Raw genomic sequence first — 6,756 nt, 5'->3', positions numbered from 1 at the left:
ATTGTCATTGTCCATGTTGGTGTGAATGATCTGAGACGTACCTCCCTTGACTACATGGAGAGACATGGAAGAGCTCTCTGATCACGAAGCCCAAGCCAGTATGACCCTGACCCAGAATAGCATCCTGCCCTCACCAAGAATGATGCCACAGTATGAAGAAAAAAATGATCAATTTCAGCAATTGGCTAAGTTTCTGGTGTCATTCAAAGGGGATCCAGTATCTGTCCGCCTGGGATAACATGCTCGACAAGCCATGTTGTTTCGCAAGAGATGGCTTGCACCTATTACCCTTACGAATACTGGCCAAGGCTTTTGCTGCCCCATAGTGCCTTTTTTAGGTAAGGCTCAAAAGACAAACCCACCACCGTAAATAGCACAAGTAACCAAAAACTAAGGGTAATGCTACTCAATGCCAGAAGTCTAAACCTCAAAATGCATGCACTCGAGGCACTCCTCAGTATGGAGAACATCGATATCTGTGCAGTAACAGAGACCTGGTTTAAGGCTCCAGAGAGCATCCCAGCACTACCAGGCTATAACTCATACCATACTTTTCGGCCACAGAACCTGGACCGAAACACAAAAGGTGGGGGTGTATCCATATTCATCAAGGATACCCACACCTCCAGGTTAGTGGCGCAGCACAATGCCTCTGAGATTATCCACGTGCAACTAACAGGCAAAACTGCAATTCAAATTGTAGCTGGTTACAGATCACCCACCATGACTCAGGACCCCCATTCCGTGTTTCTGGAGACACTGGAAAATATGAAGGTCCTACCAAACACCCTAATATTGGGTGATTTCAATTACCCAAACATTAACTGGGAGAACTATTCAAGTACTAACTCCCTTGCCCAACGCTTCCTAGAATTTATAAACTCTAACGCCTTGGATCAACTGGTCAACACCACCACCAGAGGTGACAACATATTGGACCTGGTCATCACCAACATGTGTGACCGGTGTTCTACACCGGAGGTCAACCCTCGTTGGTTAGATCAGACCACAGACTGATCACTCTGGATATCCACATTCTGCCCCCAACCAAGGAAACTTCCATGAAAAATTTTCAAAAGCAAACTTCACGTTACTTAACACCGAGGTGGAAAGGTTCACAGCTCCCATGCTAAAGGACAACACTGTCCAAGCTGCTGAATCCCTTACAAAGGCACACTATGAGCACCTGCAAGAATGCATGGATCGTGCTATCCCAAGCAAAACCAAGACTCACTCCTCCAAGAAAAGGAAACCAGTCTGGCGGACCCTTGCCATAAACAAGCTATACAATAGAAGGAGGAAACTAGTACAGAAGAGTAAAATCCCAAGAAGGAAAAACATTCCTGATCAGTATCAGCAAGAAACTATGATCCCTCATAAAATGATTCAAGGCTAGCTTCGAAAGAAAAATTGCCAAGGACTCCAAAGATAACCACAAAGCGTTCTTTACCTATGTCAAGAACCTAAATGGAAACTCTCAGATCTGCTCAGTTAGTGTAGAATGGCACAAAATACACTGAACCGACCAATATTGCCAACATTCTGGCAGACAGGTTTAGTGCAAACTTCATCCCCCTCTCACCCCCTAAAAGGCCCATAACCATACCAGAAGAATGTAGAGACCCGGCAGTCATTGACACACAGGTTAAAACAGCCCCATCCAAAGCCAAAAACACAGCTTCAATGGGACCAAACGGAGTCCCAGGCTGTGTCTTACACGAACTGCAAAATGAACTAACCCCTCGCCTAAACACACTGTTCAAACTCAGCCCTCTCTACTGGCTATGTACCCATAAAGTGGCACACAACAACAGTTATGCCGCTCCACAAAGCTGGAGCCACAACGGACCCTGGGAACTATCGCCCTATAAGCCTGACTAGCCTGGTCTACAAGGCTATGGTGCGCATCATCATGGAACTCATTAACAGAGACATTGGGAACCTTCAAACATTGGACCCTACCAAGTTTGGCTTTGTTAAGGACAGATCATGCCTCCTAAAACCTGGTGGACTTCTTTGAGACAGTTACCAAAGCTTTAGATGAGGGAATGAAGGTCCACACAGCCTACCTAGACCTCGCAAAGGCTTTCGACACCATTCCCCATTCTGGTATTATAGACAAGCTGACCGGCCTGAACATAAACCCATACGTCACGAGATGGGTTGCCAACTGGCTCACGGATAGAACCCACATGGTGAGACTTGCAGGCTCTAGGTCCGACTCTAAACCGGTTACAAGTGGCGTCCCCCAGGGCTCAGTCGTGGGAACCCTCCTGTTCGGTATATACTTCTCAGAGGTACAAGCAAGCACAGGAGGACTATGGCTGACAAAGTTTGCAGACTACTGCAAACTAGGGGCCATAACTGACTCTCCGGCTGATACAGACATCCTCCAGAAGGGTCTCACAGAGACAGATACCTGGTGTCAAAATCATGGCCTCAAGCTAAATGCCAAAAAGTGCATAGTCATCCCCTTTGGAAAAAACAAAGTGCCCTTGAACTATCACAGATGAAATACAGAAAATGAAATAAGGGATCTGGGGACCCAAGTAGATAGTAATCTCTCCTTTGATAATCATATTGCCAAGGTGGTTAGAAAATCCTTCTATGTGGCCCACCTAATCACAAAAGAGTTTGCATCTACAACGAAAGAGGTTAATGTGCTCCTCTACTCATCACTCAGACACATCATAGAGTACAATGCCCAGTTTGGGATGTACCTTACAACACACCTGCAACAGCTGGAAAGACCACAGAAGTACTTCACCAAGAGGACTAGTGGCCTCAAACAGATGCCCTATGCAGACCGACTGAAGAATCTCCAGCTGTACTCGGTTGCATGCCGCCTACTCAGAGGTGATCTCTGCCTGACATACAAGACCATGTCCAACCCAGAATTGATGGACATGCACCACCTAAAAAAAAACAAATCCCCGAGAGCCACATGCTCTAGGGATCAAAATCTCACTATAACGATAAATAGGACTTGCTGGAGAGAGAGATTCCTGTCCAAGAGACTCCGGTGCTTTGGAACAGGATTCCAATCTACATTAGGCAAAGCCCCTCACTAACACTCAAGAGAAACCTTGACGAGTGGATGGGAAACAGAAAATTTACCCTGGGGATCACTGCAGGGGCTCTCCTGGACAGAGGCACAGGAAACTAATCTAAGGGGGCATTGAAAGAGAAAACATTCTGGATAGGTTTACATATGCCCTCGGGCAGATAGCCTAGTACTTACCTATGAACCTATGCAATCACCATAACGTTCCATGTTTGCGGTCCACCTCATCTTCACTCTTACTGGTTGGGTTCGGAACCGATCCTCTGTTCCGACTCGGCCGCATACTAAAGCTCGAGGTCTTCCACTGGCTCGTGGCTGTAATTCCTATTCCCTCATGCTGTAGTGAAGCTCCCCAGATCTTGTTTGCTGATAACTGTAAGTACTTAAGGTATCATCAAATACATCACAAGAAGACAAGGAAGAAGGTCAGAGACACATTTGCCAGGAAAGAACCTCTTTGCCCTCTGTGTTCTCCAGGAGCCATTGGTAGGGGGATAGGAGGATGGGGTGTAAGAATGAAGGCGAGCTGGACAACAAACATGGAATGTTATGGTGTGTACATAACTTCATGTTATTTTGTCCTATCTCGCCTTCATTCTTACTGGTTGTGATAGCGTCCCTAGCACCATATTTCTTGGGTGGCTCATTATACTTTTCAGGACAGTGGACCTAAAGGAGGCCCTTTCCCTGTAGGCCAAATCTACTTTGCAATGAGTTATAAAGGTATAAGGTGCTTCCCAAGTTGCAGCAGCACAGATGCTATCAAGTGGTAGTCTAGCTCTAAAGGCAGAAGTTGTTGCTATGGCTCTTGTAGAATGAGCTTCGACTTTAAAAGGGGAGAATCAAGTTATTAGATTTATATATAAAAGTGACACAACTTGAGAGCCATTTGAAAGAGTGACCTTGGATATAGGTGCACCTTACTCTGCTTCTGAGATGAAACAAACTGATCACATTTTCTGTAATCCTTTGTTCTAGGCAAATAGAAATGTAATTGTCTATGCACATCCAATTGATGCTCATATTCTGCTGTGTTGCAATGCTTTGGGAAGAAAACTGGTAACTCTATGGACTGATTTAGATTAGAATCTAAACATACTTTTGGCAGGAAGGATAGGTTTGTTCTAAGAGAAATCCTATCTTTATGAAAAATCATATATGGTCGCTTAATCGATTAAGCTTGCAGTTCTGAAACTCTTCTGGCAGAAGTGATTGCCATCAACATACTTGTTTCCCATGTTAAAAATTTTAGATCATATGACAACGCAGGTTCATAGGGAGGAAGGATTACACAGGAGAGAATCAGGTTTAGGTCCCATGGTGGTAGGGGTGTTTTTATAGGTGGCCTTAAATGAGTACCCTTCAGGAAGGCTTTGCATAGTTTGTGTGACATCAAGTTAGGGGTAAACATCACTAAAGAAATTAGATATTGCTGCTAACTGTACACGAATGGTAGCTGCAGCTGCACCTTTATTAAAATGATTTGCCAGAAATTCAAGGATAGATGTTATTGGAGCATAGAAAGGATCAATGTGTCTCGTCAATGGCCAGGAAGTAAACCTTTTCCATTTGCTGATGTATAATTTTCTTGTTCATGCTTTATGAGAGGTCAAGATATGCTTGACGGAATGACGTAGGTAAGGAAGTCTGGCTATATTTGGAATCAGAGCAGCCAAACTGTCAATTTGAGGGTTCGAAGACAAGGGTGGAGCGTTCCGGATACGCGAGTCAGGTCTGGAACTAGGTCTGGAACCCATGTCTCCTCCTGAAGGTGAGGCGATAGGAAAGGAAACCAAATCTGACAAGGCCAATATGGAGCAAAGAGGATCAACTCGCTTCCCAACGAGTTGGCTTTCTGGAGACTTTGCTATCAGAGGAAAGGCATACAGGAGCCCCAGGGCCAATCGTGTACAAGTGCATCCCTTAGAAACTCCCGGGGGGATCAGGGCAAAAAAGCTGCTGCATTTGGCATTCATGGGCGTGGCAAAAAGATCGCAGCAAGGCTGACCATATTTGAGAAAGATCCTCTCCGCTACTTATTTTAGGGACCACTTGTAAGACACGAGAATCGCTCTGCTGAGTTTGTCTATTACATTGGACCTCCCAGGGATATGCGCTACTATGAGAAAGCTTTGACAGGAGATCGCTCACTGCCATAATCTGTGGGCCTCTCGACAAAGGGGGGCAAGACCTGGTTCCCTCTCGTTTGTTTATATACCACACAACCAACATGTCTGTCTGTACTGCAATTGTTCCCAATGGAAGAGAGTCCTGGATTGCCTGCAACGTCAAAAGCACTGCTCTCATCTCTAGGATACTGATGTGCAGATGGACCTAATGATCTGCCATGTGCTTTCAACTGTCCTGCCCAGATAATGCCCCCCACCCTATCTGGGAGGCATCCGTGGTCACTGTGGCTACAGGATGAGGAGGAAGAAATGGCTGACCTGATGTCACGTGACTGGAGTGAAGCCACCAGCGAAGATCCTTTTTGCAGGACTCATTAGAATTTGTTGAGATATGGTAGAGCCTGCAACGACCCCTGGGTGAAAAGTAGCCACCGTAGAATTCTCATGTGCATGCGTGCAAGTGGAAAGTACAGTTATGTACACTTACCATAAAATGTAGATGTTAGAGTGTATCCACTGTTGCAGTCATTGCATTTGGGTTATCTGCTTGCAGGTAGTCCTCAGTCAACTTGATTATCAAAGTCTTGGGTCCTGCGTCAGTTGCTGTCTCATCTTCCATGACGTCAGGTAGTCAGGGGTATAAAGCATGTAGCTGATGCCATTCCATCAGTTTTTCTTGCCCCAAATGTCAGGTGCCCCCATAATGGGAAGCAATTATATACAAGGTTACACATCCAACAAAAAGCAAATACACCAGAAAGCTTTAAATATAGTAAACAAGAAGAGAGGTATAGTCAATAGAAGTCAGGGGGCTGGAGGGAGGGTAACCAGGACTGCAACAGTGAATACACTCTAACATCTGCATTTATGAGTGCACACAACTGTACTATGTTCTTCGTGTTCCACTGTTGCAGTCATTACATTTGGGTAGATTCCCAAAGCTAAGGAAGGGAGGAGGCAATCAGAGAGCATTAGGACCAGCTATTAGGCCCTGCAAGACTGCAGTGGCAAAACCAGCTCTGGATTTAGAAAAAATTGGTAAGTGGTAATGCTTGGTGAAGGTACGTACAGAACTCCAGGTAGCAGCTTCTAGAATGTCCCTGGTAGGAACACCTCTGAGAAAAACTGTAGAAAAAGTAGATGCAGCCCTGGTGGAACGGGGTCTTATCCCCTGTGGGGTAGGTTTCCCATGGTGCTTATAGCAGAAATGAATGCAATGGCCTATCCCACTTAGAAATGGTTTGCTCTGAAATGGCCTTCCCCTCTGCCCCTGCAGCAAATGCAACCAGCGGCTGTTTAGACTTCCTGAGAGGCTTAGTCCTGTCCAAATAAAATCTAAGTTGTCTGTGCACGTCCAAGGAGTTCAGTATTCGTTCCCCTTTGTTCTGTGGATTAGAAAAGAAGGTTGGCAAATGAATTGACTGGTTAAGGGCCACACTGGATACCACCTTGGGCATAAAGGAAGGATTGGTCCTGAGGGACACCCTGTCCACATGAAAGATGATGTAGGGCTCCACTGCCATGACGGCCTGTAATTCAGATACCCTTCTTGCAGAAGTGATG

The 6,756-nt window shown here is 45.5% G+C and overlaps 1 protein-coding gene across 1 annotated transcript in view; it reads right to left on the bottom strand.

The window, feature by feature from the left end:
- Window positions 1-6,756, bottom strand: part of KIF23 (kinesin family member 23) — a 1,082,389-nt gene that overhangs the window by 448,743 nt on the left and 626,890 nt on the right. The window lies entirely within an intron of this gene.

Source organism: Protopterus annectens, chromosome 7.part0 (assembly GCF_019279795.1).
Source record: "Protopterus annectens isolate FY-2018-M chromosome 7.part0, PAN1.0, whole genome shotgun sequence".
Taxonomy (NCBI): domain Eukaryota; kingdom Metazoa; phylum Chordata; order Ceratodontiformes; family Protopteridae; genus Protopterus; species Protopterus annectens.
The sequence above is the reverse complement of the archived record's forward strand: the minus strand, read 5'-3'. Positions and strand labels throughout refer to the sequence as shown.